Consider the following 19,335-nt stretch of genomic DNA (forward strand, 5'->3'; position numbering starts at 1 on the left):
AATTTTGGAAGAAGCTTTGGAATGCATCAGTCAACCAGGCATCCATCACTCAAAACAATAGGATGAATCAAAGAAGTGACTCGCTGAAAAATTTGATAGAAAAAAATTAACCTACTATATATTGAAAATTTTCCGATCACAAAGCGAATTTCCCACAAAATTTACATATGGGTTCAAATAGGTAAAAATATTGTTGATATGACATGGTGTAACTGCAGTAATGCTTATAAAATTTATGATCTAAAAGTTTTATTTATAGAAACTTTTTCTGTTCACTTCCCCATCGCATTAAAACTTTGAAATTTAGAAGATTTTATGTATTTTAAAAATTAAGTACAGCATAAGCGTATTAAATAAAATCTTTAAGAAAACTCTATTTGACTGTAGAAATAAAACGTACAATTGGTACAAAAACATTTCCTTCCATAGTTTTCGTTATTAACGTTTATCCCGCTGGGAAAATCACGTCCTAGTTTTCTTTTTCCTGTTTATTGGACAGTCTTAATTGGTGGAAGTGGCCGGCGGGCCATCCTGGCCACTCCAAAGGTCCGGGTCGTCATCTAGAGCGAGAGGGCAAGGAAAGCCAATAAACCGTGTTCTCGTCGTTCGGCAGGATCCGTCCCAGGTCGCCCGCCCTCGGCCATCCCCGGGATTCAAGCATGCAACAGTTCCTCTCCGATCGCTGGACCAGTCCGGACGCCCTCTCCTAGAAATTAGACCGTAAGTCAAAATTATTGAGGGATTTTCGAAATTGGAAGTTACAAATCGGTTTAAGGTGATTTATGCGTGCCGTTGATATTTTTAAAGATATTCGTCTGATAACGTATAAAAATTCTTAATATACAATTTTTTTTGCAAGCATTTACTATAAATTTGGAATATTAAAAACACATATAAATAGAAAAATTTGTTTTCGAAGCTTTTAAAATTAGAAAAAAAAAGATGAAAAATTATAATTTGTTTAAATAATTCACTGGTAAATTGCTTTCTTTCTGTAAATTTTTCAATATTTAAATTTCAAATTTAACAAAGCAAAATAAAATATCTGATATTTCATTTAAATTTTACAATTGGATACAATTTGGAGGGTTTTTTTTATTTAAGGTTATTTATGCGTGCCGTTGGGATTTTTAAAAAAATTCGTCTGATAACCTATAAAAATTCATAATATACAATTTTTTTTACAAGCATTTACTATAAATTTGGAATATTAAAAACACATATAAATAGAAAAATTTGTTTTCGAAGCTTTTAAAATTAGAAAAAAAAAGATGAAAAATTATAATTTGTTTAAATAATTCACTGGTAAATTGCTTTCTTTCTGTAAATTTTTCAATATTTAAATTTCAAATTTAACAAAGCAAAATAAAATATCTGATATTTCATTTAAATTTTACAATTCCGAAAGGCAGAATTGTTGATCTGAAATTTTTGTAACCGATTAAAACAAAATATATTTCACCCTTTAAAAGGGAGCTCGTACGGTAGAAAATAAATCAATAGTTCCTTTTTTTTTCAATTAAAAAAAATTAAAGCTGACCTTTTCACCTAAAACGTAATAGGTCTCGGTATGGGTGATTTTATTCTTTACAAAGGCTAAAAATAAAAGTGGAAAACACCTAATGCCGCTAAGCCGCAGTAGAACGAACTTATTCTACCGCAGTTTAATTCCAGGTTCTTAACGGAAAGTACGAATAAAATTTAACTTCGGACAATCGATTGAACTCTTTCTCATACCCACCCTTTTTCTCACGCCCTCCTTCAATAAATCAATCTTTTCAATACGTCATTTATTTATATTTTTGTCGATCAATCAGTCACTATTATATTTTATGACTTCTAAGCTGCAATAGAATAAACCCACTTGACTTTAGTTTACATCGACTACTTTAACCGGATGAACTTAACGGTTAAAATTCCTAATTTTTTACGTTCGGCTGTACTGTAACTACCTTCTTCTCAATTCCTCTTGCAGTAAATCACTATCAATCACATTTTTATACATTTATTTTATACATTTATTTATTATCTTTATATTTTATCACCTGTAAAATTAAACTACCTTTATTAATTCTAGGTTTTCTCGCTCACTCTACGTCCCCTCGCACGTTCACTCTCTCTCTCTCTCTCTCTCTCTCTCTCTCTCTCTCTCTCTCTCTCTCTCTCTCTCTCTCTCTCTCAGTCTTTTTTCCTCTCTAATAATTTAATATATATAATATAATAATATTTCATTCTCTTATCCCTCTCTTTCCCTTCCCCTTTCCATTAATCTATCATTATCAATCGATCACATCTTTATATATTTAACTATTTACGTATCATTAGATTTATTTTATCTGTGCTAACATAAAGCTGTGCGATCATATATAAATTCAAGTTTTTTAGTGGGCAAAAGACGATTTAAATTATTCATTTTCAACGATCTGTCGAAAAATTACTCATTCACCCACCCACTCTTTTCTCATTTCTTCTTTCCAGACATCTGTCATTATTAATTACCTTTTTAGAAACTCGTCTATCTGCGCATCTTTATAGTTTATTTCATAGTAATCAATCAGCGATCCGTTTCTCTATCAACTAACTTAATTACCTCGATGTTTCGTTCTGTACGTCGGTGAGTGATTTTACCATATCCCGTAATCTTCACGGGCGTATTTTTGTAATCAGTGTTGCAATTGAATTTCATTTTTCTAATCATGTAAACACGACTGTATTTTTCTATATGTAATTTATGATCCACTTCATATAATATAGAAATCGTTCAACCGGAATTAAGCTGCATTTATGAATAAGATGTAAAGGAAATGTAAGAAAACTGTAATTAAGTTCACTGCCTCAATTTCAATTAAATTAAAAATTAAAGAAAGAAAATTACTCTCACTTTCTCGTTCAAATCCAGTGAACTAATTTAGAAATCCAGTTAATTAAAACTTCCAATTTTCATCTAAATCATTCAACTAGATTATTCATAACTCATTTATATATTTAATGCGCAACGGCGAGTAAAAATGTCGTTATTCTGTTAACTTCTGCCTAGCTAGGTCTATTGAGAAAATTTGCCTCCGAGAGAAGGTTGAGGGTTTTTTTGATTTTCCACATCCTTGCTTGGACTCCGTTGGTAGGGGAAATGAAGTTTTCTCTTCACAGATGGTTTTCTTCTTACTTTTGTTGATATGTGGAATCATCATTTGCGGTCTAGAGAGAGCAATACCCATGTATCTATATGCCATATAGCAATGTTGTTTCTTTATTCGGGACTTTCTTCATTTCGCAATTTTCGCTTTACAATTTATTTTATTTATTCTTTTTTTCACTTTGTTGTGCAAAATTTTAACTTTTTATTAACTAAAATGTGCTTTACAACAAAAACATTTGTAAATATTAGTTTTCTTAAAACGCTGGAAGAATACTTTTTTACTAAAGATTTTTCAACATATATTATAAAAGGTGTAACCGTTATACTGCGTAAAGCGCATAGGAATAGTATTATTAGTGTAAATGTAATTATGCAAAAATATGCTAAAAGATTCAAAACGCTTCCACTCTTAAAATATTTCGACCCAGTAATATTGATGCAAGAAAAATATGAATTTGCATACAGACAGTTCCTGACTTAACATTATGAAAATATGTAGGGAACAATTATTTAGAATTTGTAACAAACAGTGAAGAGTACATTATCTTTCTCTAAATAATAACTACGTACAAACAACTACACCTATCAGTGACGGAATCTGCTGGCATTTTGTTTTAGGTGATTAATTATGTTTCTATTATAAAGTCATTACAAAAAGAGTTATCTATATCTAGGCTGGTAGAGGAAACCGTTGAACTTATCAATAGGATAACTACTCGGGACGAGAATAGGGTAACCCTCATATGGATACCTGCTCATGAGGGGCACTATGGTAATGAAGAAGCGGACAGCCTGGCCAAAGAAGGATCAAATACTGCATTTGTCGGGCCACAACCGGTATTACCCCACTCTATAAGCACAGCGAAAGAGAGTATTAGTTGCTGGGGAAGGAAACAATTCCTTAAAGAATGGAATATGTCCCCCGGACACAGGCAATCGAAGGAGTTTCTGAAGGAAATCAAACCAAAAGAAACGAAATGGTTATTCTCTAACTTAGGAGGGGAATTAGGAGGCTGATAAATATTCTAACGGGCCATTGCCCCTTGAGAAGACATCTCTTCATAATGGGTACTCTACCAGACCCCTTCTGCCGCTTCTGTGAAACAAATGAAGAAACGGCTCGACACTACCTTGCAGAATGTGATAGGTATGCTAGGGAAAGATTTGAAACTTTCGAAGGAGAGGACATAACCAAAACACTCCGCAGGATAAAATGGTCCAAAATCTTGGGGTTTGTGAATAGGTCCAAAAGGTTTATGCAGGACTCGTGAGCCGACCAGGTCCCGGACCTTTTAGGGAAGGGGTACGGGCCTACCTAGGCTTTTAACCCNCTATTATAAACATATAAACATTTTTGTCTAAGCAAATAGTAACATAAAACGGTTTTCTCTCTCTCACACACTCCCTCTCTTTTTCCCTCATCTTTTTTCCCACACCTGCTCACTCCCTCCCTCTCACTCTGTCCCCCATCTCGCTTACTCGCTCTCTTTCTCTCTCTCTCTCTCTTACGTGCTCTATGTTTCCCTCATCTTCTTTTTTTCCCACACCTGCTCACTCCCTCCCTCTCACTCTGTCACCCCTCTCGATCACTCGCTCGCTCTCACTCTCTCTCTCTCTCTCTCTCTCTCTCTTTCTTTTCTCTGCTCTTTCTTTCTATTTACATTTAAATCTCTTTCTCTGTCTTGTCAATTTATTTTAATTATTCATAGTTTTGAGTAATATTGTACCTCACGTAGTACTATTTTCATTTATATCTAAGTTAAAAATTGTTATTCGGCTGATCAATAGTTAGAAAATAAATTATACATTTATTTAAACCTGACACCTAGAAATTTGTCATATACATTTATTTTTTACCCTTAATTTTTTAAATTTATAGTTTATCCTATGTGTTTTGAAATGCACCTAAATATAATACAATAAATACTCTAAATAAAATTAGGCCTATTATACTATTATTATTATTATTGCTATACTTTTACTCACCCCATCTTGTTTTTCTATAGGAAAAAAACTATATTTTAATATCCCATTGTCATCAATACTCGTTTAATAAAACTAGATTATTACAAATAATTACGTCAATCGTAAACCACCAATAATTATAATAATATGCAATTAGGCAAAAAGGGCGAAACAAGATTGAACGTTTTTACGTTTCACCACTGACATACTCTGTATTTATGTGTCATAAACAATTATAAAAATAAATTAACCAAAATGAACAAGAATCAAACATCTTTCGGGGTGATTATTATCATAGCCGTCCGTTGTAATCATCCCTTAAACAAGTGTTAAATTAAAAAGAAAATTCGTGTCTCAGGTAGCATATGCCACATAAACGTAACTTATCACGCTTTATGCATACGTATTGCAAGACAGAGTGATATACATTCCAAGAAAGGGTATACTATTACACTTTCGTTTTCTCAGACTTGTTTTCGTCTTTAAACGGAATGTTCATGATGAAATATTGTTGATTTTACAAATGGGAATGAAACTGCTATGTTCCTATCAGTTGTAAAATAGTTTCGTATCAATTTTAAAGCAGCATAAGGCATATATATAACTAATGATAATTGACGAATTAAACAAATTTCATGTGATAAATGTCAAATATTTTTCAAAGAAACCTTAATTTCTTACATTTTTTCAAAGGAAACTGGATTTATATATAATCATTTTTCTACTGCAGAATTGATTGAATATTGATTTACCTAAAATGTAGCTGATTATTTAAAGCGATGGTTGAAAAAGGCAAAGTTTATATTGTAGCTTTTGTTAAATCGTATCCTTACAACAAAATTTAATTCTTCCCACAGATCCTCTAAAGACAGAAAATTGCTGGTAAGTTTGTTTTTGTCAACGTCAGTCACAAATAATAATTAATAAAAAAACTCGCTATTTTCCTTTCAGATGACACAATACATTTCCGCTTGTTACTTGTTTTCTTTTGATCAAGCGATTTACGTTAATTTGCGAATATATTTTTATCAATATTTCAAGCATGGAAGGGCATGGAACAGGTAGTGTGAGAGATATTGAATAATGATCAAACTGTTGACAATACAAAGCGAAAATTAAAAAAAAAAAAACCGGAAACACTTCTTTTTCTCTTTAATTTACACAATTATAACAGAATATTTGCTTAAAAAGGACAATTTGTAATTAAATTCCTCCACTTTGTATCAGCCGCCGGCTTTTGAACAAGGGGACTTTTTGTGCCTTTTGCAACTCATACATCCATCCTTTTACAATGTGTGTAATGGGCTGTCGGTAGAAAGCCTCCAAACATATATATATATATATATATATATATATATATATATGTGTGTGTGTGTGTGTGTGTGTGTGTGTGTGTGTGTGTATGTGTATATTCCAACCGTGCAGAACCTTTTGAGGGCCGTGATTTCCTATGTCGAAATAATTATATGAAAATCAATTAAAAAACTCCCGAAAAATCAGAAGTATAACTAACCTTTGTGTCCATTCACGAGACGCAAAAAATTCAACAAGATTGGTGTCATAAATTTCATTTTTTGAAGGCAGAGAAAACAAACCGTATTTGTTAATTAAACACGGTATGAAATATAGAAGAAGAAAAGTGAAAGAAAAATTTATTCTTGAAATATTTACAATTATACACATAATAATTTTACTTGAGTGATTTTTTCTAACTTTTTTTATTATTATTGTTTATTTTTATTACAATCTGTAATTATTATTTACAATATGTAATTTGCGGATACATGAACTTATGTACCTTTACATTGAGGGTAGAAAATAATCAATGTTATCCTCCCTCTTCACTTTGTTTATGTTTTTTTTACATTCACCAATTTCGTGGTCCGCTTGACCAATTAATATATTACAATTAAGGTTTTTAGTTGAGATAGAAAAGTCAATGGCACGAACGGGATTCGAACCCACGATCTTCGGCTTCCTTTACTCGGAAAGGAGGGCGCAGGGCTATTTCCTCTTAAGACGCCTTATGGGGTTGTAGGGATGGTTTGTATCGGACAGGGCTTGGGCAAGACTATTTGGATGGTGGAAGAGTTTTTTGTGAAACTTGGTAAATTTTTGGGGAATAAATTTTTGGATATAAGGAATTTGAAGGTCGTTGTGGAGGGTAGCATTTGAGACATAATAAGGAGCATTTACAATGGATCTGAGGAATTCATATTGAAAGGTTTGGAGACGTTGGATATTGGAAGGTTTAGCCGTTCCTCACAGTTCTATTCCGTACGTCCAAATCGGTTGTAGTAATGTTTTGTAAATTGTAAGTTTGTTTTTTGTCGATAGTTTAGACTGTCGTCCGATAATTCTGTGCAGTAGACCATACCGTCTGTTTAGGTTTTGTCGAGTCAGTTGTATGTTGATTCCACGTTAGTCGTGGAACCCAAGGTAGCGAACGCAGTCGAATTTGGGGATAGGAACGTGGTTGTAGTATATCATGAGAGGAGGTTTGCTTCGGAGTGTAAATGTGACATGGACGATTTTGCTTTCGTTTATCTTCATTTTCCATTGTCTTCACCAATCTGATATACATGAGATATGTTCCTGCAGATCTTCCGAAGCAACCGCAGGAATTGGAGGATAGTACAGCTGTATCATCGGCGAAGGATGCAAGTAAGGTGGTAGGTTTAGTGGGAATATCTGCAGTATAAAGGATGTAGAGGATTGGTCCGAGCACACTGCCCTGCGGTACTCCCGCAGCCAGAGAGCAGTATTCGGAGTAATCTGATCCTTGTCGGACCCGAAAGAACCGCTCTGTTAGATAAGAGCGAAGGATTAAGTAAAGAGTATTTGGAAGGATACGCTTTAATTTGTACAGTTTTTCTAACTAAAATAATTATACAAAACTTTAAAAAGTAGGTATTTATTTAAACGATAGTCCGAAGTATTGGGACATTACCAAAGGTATATAACGAGTAGTATGGTTCCAGTCAGGGCCATTCAGGAATGGAACAAACTGAATCGTCATAACCGTTTGGCAGTTAATAGCAATTTCTCTGAACCCCACAGGAGGTATAGCTCATTTCGCAGGTACATATTGAACAGAGCAGATATTACAGAAGCAGTAGTTGGATAAAGCTTAGTGTTCAACATGACAAGTTCCACAATATATTTGGTAGGATCGGGGATGTGGTCCAAAGAATGACTCTACAACGGATACATATAAATATAATATTTTATAATTGCTCATGTGTGTAATTGAAAATTAAAAATCACCTTGCTTTTCCAACTTACAGATTCTCTGTCAGTCGTTTCAAACTCCACTGTACATTCAACTTAAACCATTGATGTCTGATTGTAAGTTACATGCATTTTCATTCATAAAAATGCACATAATCTCTTTAATGAGTCGCATTAAACGACAAAATAAATAAATGAAATAAAATAATCTATGTAAAATGTAATTCATTCGATTTCGTGGTCCGATTGATCAAATAACAGCTTTGAATTAATTAATCATTAAGCAAGATATTGGTTGAAAAAATGTCAGTAACACAAGCGGGATTCGAACCCACAACCTTCGACTAAATACGCCGCTGCTCTACCACTTGAGCTATCGTGACTTCGAACCACACGAACATCAATTTCCCATCTCAACCTGAAAAATGGCAAAAAGGAGGGAAAATTCGAGAGATGAGGTTGAGATGGGAAGTTTGTGTGAGCGGATCGAAGGCACGATAACTCAAGTGGTAGAGTAGCGGCGTATTCAGCTAAAGGTCGTGGGTTCAACCTTTCGAACTTTTCTCCCTTTTGCCATTTTTCAGCTCTCCGTGGCCAATTCATTTATCGCCGAGAATCAAATAGATTCCACGACATTTGAAAAATTTAAAATAAGGCTTTTAATAACAATTCCCAAACGTGGACAGACACAACAGTACCTGATAATAACCTTCACTAGTCCTCTTTGTTTACGATGATTTTGTCTGTGATAATAGTTTGTAATAAATGCCATTTATTTATTTATTTATTTATTGAAAACATTGTACTCTGTATAAGAAATGACAAAAATATTGAAAAAATATCTATACATGTTGAAAAGAAAAAACAATTTTAAACACTGGCAGAGAATCTGTAAGTTGGAAAAGCAAGATGATTTTTGATTTTCACTTACACAGATGCGCAATTATAAAATATGTTCATATGTATCCGTTGTAGCCCTCTGAGGATGGTGAAATAAAAGACCCAAAACTTAGCGTAGTTTCACCACGAGAACATTCTTTGAACCACATCCATGATCATACCAAATATATTGTTGAATACAGCTGGTCGTTCACGTTTACATCACGACAAGTTTCCCCCGAAGTCTAAATGATATCTTGCGGTCTATAAATCCAGTGTAGGTTCCTTTAATAGGCTCGCGCACTTTATACCTGGAGCCAGTTCTCTGTTGAGTGAAAAGTTTTCAGAAGTCATCGCTCTTAGACCGAAAGAAGCTCTCTTTTCATCTTTGAATTCCGACAATATCGTTTTTAAATCCTCTTTTAATAATTTCGCTTTGAAGATTATTGCAACCACCGAAGTTTTCAGCCGGGGATGTCCAATCTTTTGGCAAGAAAATCCTCCTCTTTATTTTTTAAATTGTCATTAAAGATCGAATCCATAGACCCTAAGAAATAGGGTGTGAATCTGCCTTATTAGCCATTTTTACAATGTAATTCAAGGGCTAACTCATCGTGTTGGTAATTTCCGCCTCCAAGTGAATAATGTTGGTTGGAACTTGGTAAGTAAAACAACTTTTGTATCAACATGTGTAAAACAGTGTCAACCATCGACCCTTCTGTATACACCAAGTCTGGGGAGCTTAGCAAAACACTGCTCTTACTACAGCATTAAACATTTTTCGTTTTTCAATAAAAGTACGTTTGAGTTTGCGAACGGTTCCTTCCAATTTAGCAACAGGGTAGGTATGAAATGTATATTCGTTCTATTTCAGCCGTTTTATTTTTATCAAATGCGTAATCAATGTATGTAACATGCTGTCTAAAACTGAAATTTTTTAAAATAAATATAGTAATATTTGTCTTGGCTGTGTAGTGTGTGTAAAAGTGCAATTAATTGTTATATAAAATCTTTATAGCGATTTCAATTTTTCATGTGTGGTGTTTAGTGACCATTAGTTGATGGTTTTTTGGAGATCGTGTGATGCGGTCTGGTGTGACGTAGGTTTTAGAAAAGCATTTTCTTTATCGTGCCAACGTTTCGATCTTTATTGAGATCATCTTCAGAGCTCAAAGTGATTGTTTTCTGTGTAATTTTGTGATGGTGATGATATATGTATGTTATCTATATTGAATTTGAATAATGTTATTTATTCAGAAATCGTGAGATGCGGTCTGGTGTGATGTAGGTTTCAGAAAACATTTTCTTTGTCGTGCTAACGTTTCGATCTTTATTGACATCATCTTCAGGGCCTGGGATATATAAACATTGTTTAAATTTTACAAATAGATGTGGGATGTGAACAAAGTTAATTCATATAATGATAAGAATTTTAGACTCAATCAAATTATTTGTACTCACTTAAAGTGTTTGTTTTTTGTGTAGATGTGTCATTATTGTGTGTCGTGTTGAGAGTGCCAGTTATATATTGCTGTTTTATGTTTATATACGTTGGATTTTGAAGGGATTGGAAAGACATTTTCATATGATGAGTCGGCTTCTTTGAGGTGAAAAGATGGTTAGTAGTTCGGCCTGATCGTTCCAGGATCTGATTTGATTCTCGGATACAAATGATATAGATTACAGAAATAAAAATCAGATATATTACACGACATTTGAAAAATGGCAAAAAGGAGAGAAAATTCGAGAGCTGAGGTTGAGATGGGAAGTTAGTGTCCGAGTGGATCGAAGTCAAGCTCAAGTGGTAAAGTAGCTGCGTGTTAGGCCGAAGATCGTGGGTTCGAATCCCGCTCGTGACATTGACTTTTTATATCAACCAATACCTTTCATAAATATTATTTAATTCTAAATGTTAATTGGTCAATCGGACCACGAACTGTATTAGGTTATACCATATGTTTGGTGTGATGTCATGATGATATATGTATGTTATTGATACTGAATTGTACTAATGATACTAGTGCAGCTGCGACTGAGTTTACATGCTTCCGTTCTATAATTGATGCTGTGTTTATGCCTGTTGATGTAAACCATTTCTAAAAAGTTACGTTGGATTTTTGAAGACGAAATTGTGTTGTTGTTCAAAATGGTGGGTAGCCAATGCCGTAGAATTTTGTTCGGTTTTTTGCAGTCATACATAGGTTGCCTGACTATCTTATCCAGATACTTGGGTGTAAATCCGATGCAAGTTGCCGGAAACAGTTGATTTTGTAAATTACGTCAGTCTTATTTTTTACTGGTGTGGGATCATTAATTTTGAAAAAAAAGGGGGTGAATTGTTTTATAACTTTTGAAAGATATTTTAAAGTTATCAGAAGAAAGAAATGTGTTTATTTTATGTGATAGGCCGTAAATGAATGGCATGGACATGTATGTTGGTTTGTCTGTATTTGGTAGATTTGATGAGGTATTATTACTAAAAGCAGATGGTGTTAGTGTTGAGTTGTAGTTCTTGATTATTCTGTTTATTACGGGTTTAGGATAGTCATTGTTATGGAGGATCTGTTTGTATATCTTTATGGTCTTGTGGTGAAAAGATTCATGGCTTAGAGTAATAATTCTGCGAAGTAACGCTTTGGCCGTGTTTATTATTGTATCTAGGGGATGGTGTGGTAAAGGTGAGGTAAAGATCTGTGTTTCTTTGTTTTTGACACCAATCTGTGATTAATGTGCTAACTGGTAGTTGTATTACGAGTGTATCTACTCGTATTGTTTTGTTGTTTTCCATTTTATGGGTAAATTGTAGGCGTTGGTGAAAGCCGTTAAATGTATCGAATTTAGTTTGAGTTTGATCTATACGTACTGCTGTTAATATATCATCTAGGTATTTAGTGAGGAAGGGTAATGTGAAAGGTGTGAGCACAAATATTTTAATTGAGTCTAAAATTTCTACCATTGTATAAATTCACTTTTCTCACATCATACATTATGTATTTGTATGAGCTGAACAATGTTTATAAATCCCAGGCCCTGAAGATGAACTCAATAAAGATCGAAACGTTTGCTCTATAAAGAAAATGCTTTTCTAACACCTAGGTCACACCCGACCCCATGGACGATCTCCAAATAATGATTAATTTTTTGTTTAATTTTGCGAATAAACTAATTAACTACGCGAATGTAAACCAAGTCGGAATTTCGGGGTGCTGCCTCCACCCTAACTTCAGCTCTTTATAAAAAATAGTATATACTATAAGAAATTATCAAGGCGCACCATTCGAAATAGGTAAAAAAATTACTAACATTTTCCTCACACGCTGCTTTGTTTTTAATATTCGAATAGTTTTGAAATTACACATTCCAAATGTTATTCGTTATGAACGTACTACTTACATTAGTCTACACGGCCAATACCCATCTAGAGAGCAATAAGAGGAAATGGAAAACTTCAACGGTTGTAATATCAGCCCATAAAGCCGCCATAACCTGCGGTTACTTAATTACAATCCAGGTAATTACTGGTTTACCGTAAACAGGTCAGTCCAAGACAACGGAATAGCACTTGGAAAGTGGTCGTTATGAGAATTCGATATAGCTTTTACCCATCTCCCAGGGCTTTTCAACCTACTTAACTCACCGTTCGCACCAAACTTAGTAATAAAGCTGCAGTATCATATATTTAATAGGCAATTACGCAATTGTTAATTAAATAATATGATTTTACATAGGGCTCTTGTCTTTACGAACCATTGTTTTAAACAAATATACATTCAATTGTGGGATTTCTTTGTGTGTTTGGCGGTTTGATGAATCTGTAACTTGATCGTTACTGATTTTGGCCTGCCAATCCTCGCTGATTTGATCCTTCACTGAAGCATAACGCTAAAACACATGTCAGAACAACCCAACGAGGTCAAGCGAACCAAAATGATCGTAATGGCCAAATTTGCAAATATCCATAAGTTTTGTAAAATACAACAATTTTCAATTTATCAACATAAATATATAAAACCACATTTCAATTTTTTTCAAAAATTATTTTTAACAATAACAAAATAATTATGTAAAAAGGTATTAAACTGTTTGATATTTAGCTTTATGGATTTTCTGTTTTCGTACAACCATTTGAGAATTTTTTTCTATAGATTGAATTGTTAATGAGTGAACCCTCCGTTGTTTACCTAGTAACCAACGTTTAACACCAAAGACAAAAAAACAAAAAAAAAACAAGATGTTGATATATCTCTTTGATAGCATGAACCATGAGAAAATGGCTGTTATTTACAATGTGATCATTATTTGATTTTTTCACAAAAATAACATATAGAAAACGATCCACTTCTTTGATCTAATCATAAAAACAAATACATTATTGAAATATTCCTTAATGTACGTTCGTTCATTTTAATTTACGAAAAATGGAACCATTGTAATAATTATCAAGTAATTAATCTTTATGTAAGGTATTGGTTGAAAGAAAAAAGTTTGTGTCACGAGCGGGATTCGAACCCACGACCTTGGGCTAAATACGCCGCTGCTCTACCACTTGAGCTATCGGGACTTCGATCTAACTGGACTGGTATTACCAACTTCCCATCTCTATCGGAAAAATGGCACAAAGGAGGGAAAATTCGAAAGGTAGATTCAAATGAGAAGGCGGTGTCCGAGTGGATCGAAGTCCCGATAGCTCAAGTAGAGCAGCGGCGTATTTAGCCGAAGGTCGCGCGTTCGAATCCCGCTCGAGACTTTTTTATTTTAACTAATATCTTACATAAAGATTAATTAATTAAAATAAGTTATTTGGTCGATCGCACCACCAAATATAATGGATTTAATAATTATCAAGATTGACAGGTAAACATTTATTTGTATTTTCATTAAAGATTTATTTTGTTTTAAATTCTGCAATTACAATATTAACACATTAGGAAATACCACGTTTATGTATGTATGTATATATATATATATTATATACATGATGTATAAATAATAATAGCTTTTGTATTTTTATTCCGCATTGTTTTTATGTATTTAAATGTACAATCAGTTATGTAATAACATTGTATATAATAGAGGGTCCTACAGGCCGATTACATTGTCAACAAATAAAAAAGAAATCACATGGATGATTGATTAACTTATTTATGTATATATAATTCTGCACATAAATAAAAATTAAAAAGTTAAAAGGTTTGGTTAAGAATTTCTCGGGGCAAACGGAGATCCACCCGTTTTGATGTTTTAGATGCCGGAAGTGTCACTTTGGACTTATCCGTACCGTCAACGGATTCTCTATGGGCTCTCAACAGCTGAGTCATTTCAGCCTGGAACACATGTAGTTTTTTGACATACTTAATAATTAATCTAATTAAGAGTTCACTCCACTGGAGGTACTCTCACTCTACATATTTGAGAAGAAAAAAAATATATTGGGGCAGCAGTGTCCCCTTAGAAAATACATAGGTTAAAGTGAAAATTATTAACATTTCGACATAAAAATAAACGGTCTCGTGGTGATCAAGCTAATAACAACATTTGGTCTTTTCATCCGAGCTTTTCTAAACTTAAAACTAAACTCAAACAGTGGTCCTGGAGGAAAGTGGTTGCTTGAGTAAGATTCGGGTTTAAAGACAGAATTGCGAAATTATTGGCTTAGGTGGGAATGATGTTAATGGGATGTATAGGAAAATCAGCTATGTAAATGGTACAAAGGAAGGGACCACGAATGCTCCCTTGTGGGACGCCACTTGTATTAGTCTGATGTTGAAGTACTCGTTGTCACACTTCACATTGAGCATCAGTCAGTGAAATTAAATTTTAGCATCGTAAAGATAGTCAATATTTTCATGTACGAATTTTTTTAAATCTATCTAATCCACTCATTGACTTAAATAATAAAAAGTTTATACTCCAAAAATTACTTTTGTCGATTGTCAATAAATCAAGAAAAATAATAGTTTAAATACACATTAATGTTTTAGGTAGTGTTGTATAATCTATTATATCTATTGAAGTTTCTATTTTAATTAATCTGATTAAAGTTGGTTTATTGAATTGTGTCAGTGTCAGATTTACGCTTTTCGGTCGAATTGTCCCGCATATTGTTTAGAAAATTCAATGTCTGCTTTGATTAGACGCCATAATGCATTCGAGATACTCTGAATAAGGGGCGTTTCATACCGTATTTTCCGATCGTTAAAATTAAAACATTTAACGACTATTCTTTCTATTGCGGATGGGATTCATTGACATTCAGCTGAGGTATTTTTTAAGGGGGAATATACACGTGATGCGAAATCATCGCAAACAGGGCGCTAAGCGGAACAGAATATGCGATTGTGTTCAAAGTTGCGGGAAAAAAGATTATTCGAATTACCTTGCAAATTTGACAAATCCTTATATCACGAAAACATTAAAATATATATATATATATATATATATATATATATATGTTTATTTTAAATGTTTTCCATTAATTATTGCTATTTTATCCAACAGCTAAAAATCTAGTGTAGTTTGATAGTTGAATTTATACAAAGAAAACCCTTTATACTTTTTCATAAATAACATCATGTTATGGTCATATATTTTATTCATTTACATACTATTAATTATGATTTAATTAAAATTATGCTATTGATATAATCTTCTACATATGAAAAAGATGATGCGAATAAAAATAGAATGCTGTATAATTATACAGTGTGTCCTTTTAGATTGCCGGCTGAATTTATCTTGGACCTCGGACGCTACCAAAAATACAAAAAATTCGTTTTTAATATTTTTTAATCTAGATTCAAATTTTTACCTTATTTTTCTGAAAAAATTATACAGGGTACCTTAGGCAAGTGCACAATTCCCACTTCAAACTTTCAAATACTAACCTGTACCTTTTGTTAATTCATTTTAAAGGTTTTTACAGCAAAACAAAAATACAATCGGATTTTATATTAGTCAAAAAATGACAATGTTATGCCAAAAATAAATCGGCATCGTAATTTCGACACAGTGCTGAATATTTTATTGTATGTTCGCCACAAACCGATTTCCCCTCTCTGATATGTTGGACGGGTTTACGTTTTTCAAAAAATAAAATTAGAGATGTGTTTCGGACTTACAATTTTAAGCCCTACCGGTCTCACCTTGTCCAGGGATTTCGGGATTCTGATTATGACAGGCGTCTAAAGTTCCTTGCACAAATTTAGATTTGGGAGTCTAAAGAAAACAGTCTTCCATACATTCTACGGAATTTCAATTAATTAAGGCTTTTAGCTGAGATAAAAAAGTCAGTGTCACGAGCGGGATTCGAACCCACGACCTGCGGCTAGATACGCCGCTACTCTACCACTCGGACACTAACTTCCCAACTCAACCCCACTTTTTTAATTTTCCTCCTTTTTGCCATTTTTTTATCTCAACTAAAAACCGTAATTAATTGGTCAAGCGGACCACGAAAACCAGTGAATTCTATGTAATGTTGATCCGAGCTTCACCTCTAATGGCATACCAAACCGTTGGAATTTTCGAACATGAGCAGAAGGAAATCAGAGAATTTCGTACTCTTGTCATCATCAGGTGGTCCACAGTGTCAACGTTTCGTGTGGACTTCTCGGAAATAAATAAATTGGGCCCTACTTCTACGAAAATAATTTAAATGTTGCTATTCTTCAATTTTTTGAGGGAGGTTTTATACTGTTAAATGATGTACCTCCGCAACAACGACAACGAATGAGTCTTCAGGTTGATGGATGCTCCGTACACAATTGACTGTTTTTTTCCAACTTATTACCATAATTTTGTTATTTTTTAACCAATTTAACATTCGATTGCCACATCGTTTTCAGCGTAAAAAATCTTTTAAAATGATATGTCAGGATGTATAGGGTTGTATCGAAAATATTGTGATTGAACAAGGCCATGTAAAATTTTTGTCCAAAAAAGGTACAAATTTGAATCTGGACTAAAAAATATTAAATACGTATTTTTTATTGCGTCAGTCGGACCATCTAAAAAGGACACCCTGTAGATGAAGAACATCCTCAAGAACGTTTCTTAGAATATTCTGGAAATAAATTTTTAATCAAATATGTGACCCTGGAAACAAAACTGAAGTTGTTAACATTCAGGATTTTCCAGGACTGCAGGAACACTAATTCATTCACTAAGGCACGTATGGCGTTTGGTGTGACAAACTGATTTTTTAGCTGAATGTTCCAACATTAGAAAAAGTTTTGAATAAAGGACTTGCTTTTTGAAGAGCCACCAAAAAGAAATGGCTTATGTGACAAATAAAAATGCCCTTTTTTTAATTATTTATTTTTATTTTTTTTATTTTACGAGGGTTCCCAACAGCAGAGGTCACATAAACCCTCAGGGTGCCGGTGTTTTTGAAAAAAAGCCCATTTGTAAGTATGTTTTTTACCTTACAGTGATGAGCGCCGTGTCAACACCTAAACGGAATCGGCCACCGACGCCCCGACCTTTTTTTAATAACATTAATAGTTGTTTTATAAATTTATAAGCAATGAAACTCTCAGGGAAATTTAGGTGAATTGAAAACTACTTCTTTGTTAGATTTCAAATACTTAAAAAATTTTTGAATAACATCTTTTCGTAATTCGTATTTTCTTAATGCTTGTCAAGAAGTTTAGCCATCGACGTGAAAATAATTTGTCGAAATAAATGATTTCTATGTTAGAAGCAAGTTACGGTTGGCACTACCAGTATCAAATTCTGTGAATTATTTAAGTAGCCAACACTTTCCGGTTGATCTTAGGGGCCTTTTTACCTATATACTCTATTAAGATGGAACATAAAGCTGTGGGGCAATAAAGAGGCGATTTTGAACAAGCTCTATATAAAAAATACTTTCGTACTTCAAGGATAAGCTTTTATCTCACCAATGTACGCAAATCTCTTGTTGAGCCACTTTGCCATGATGGGATTTTTTTTAGATATATACATTTTTCGAGCCTCTGATAAATATAATGTAATGACACAAGTATCTAGAATCTAAATCTAGGTAAATTAATGATACAACATGATTACGGAATGAATGACTGATATATATTTTCATTAAAATAGATCATAATGACAAAAATATGTATATAGACAAAGAAAACATCACTCTATAAAATGTAAAATCGAACTCTGTCTTTCTTAAAATTCAAGCCATATGGTCATCTGACGAGGTCTTCAAAAAATTAAATATTAACAATTAACAATTAAGGAAAGAAGAAGTGATATACTAAACGGAATATAAAAATAAGCGAAATGATTTGACGCTTTTTATCGGCGGTCTTATACTTTTGACTGTACCTGTTTTATTTTAAAAACTCAGACATAAGGCCGATTTGAAAGAAAACTCGTCGTTCTTACGATAGGTTTTCGAAAAATATATCCCCATTATCCATAATTTGAAACTATTATTATTACTTCTCAACATTAAACCAACGGATTTATGGTTCCAAACGCTCAAACATGGTGAATTTCTGAGTCGATAGTGAAACGAGATCTACAACCCTTCCATTCTTCTAAAATCGAAAAGCTCGATCCATTTCCACTATTAATAAAAAAATCGCTATATTTGTAAACACAAGATTCAGTAATGCAAGTAAAGGTTCATATTTTTTAACCTAGTGAATTATTAATAATAGTTTCAAAGACAAGATTAAGTGGATATAATTCAAAAAGTAGATCTATAATACTTAAAGCAGACATTAATCAATTAATTAATCATTTTAAGGTTTTGGTCGAAATGAAAATGTTAGTGCCACGAGCGGGATTCGAACCCACGACCTACGGCCAAAAACGCCGCTGCTCTAACCAATTGAGTTTGAGACAATCTTTTGAAATTTCCCTCCTTAATTAGGCTGATATTAATGATAATTCAGAATCCAGAACTGTACTTTTTGGTATGTTTGATACGATTGCATAGCCACACATTTTTTGGTCAAGGATAAAGTGGACAGGTGGAAGAGCACGTCATCTTTTATATTTACCGCGGAGAACACATTTGCGGACTAATGTCAAAAGAGAACTTATTATATTTTTAATGTACGATCGTTTAAGTTTTTATTTAATCCTCCGGGACGTGCGGTAGATTGTCGCCTCAAATGGCTTGA

The 19,335-nt window shown here is 33.4% G+C and overlaps 1 protein-coding gene across 3 annotated transcripts in view; it reads left to right on the top strand.

Moving 5' to 3' along the window:
* The first annotated feature begins 675 nt into the window (after positions 1-675).
* LOC106670135 (ly6/PLAUR domain-containing protein 6B-like) overlaps positions 676-19,335 on the top strand; it is a 255,955-nt gene continuing 237,295 nt past the window's right edge. For 2 of the 3 annotated variants that reach the window (XM_014400213.2, XM_014400214.2), the window contains exon 1: positions 676-720. The gene's annotated coding sequence lies outside the window, so the exon portion shown is untranslated. Of the gene's footprint in view, positions 721-5,889; positions 5,984-19,335 lie in introns of those variants that run through there. The other variant, XM_024228997.1, reaches the window with a different exon arrangement.

Source organism: Cimex lectularius, unplaced genomic scaffold, assembly GCF_000648675.2.
Source record: "Cimex lectularius strain Harlan isolate CLEC.00 unplaced genomic scaffold, Clec_2.1 scaffold291, whole genome shotgun sequence".
Taxonomy (NCBI): Eukaryota; Metazoa; Arthropoda; class Insecta; order Hemiptera; family Cimicidae; genus Cimex; species Cimex lectularius.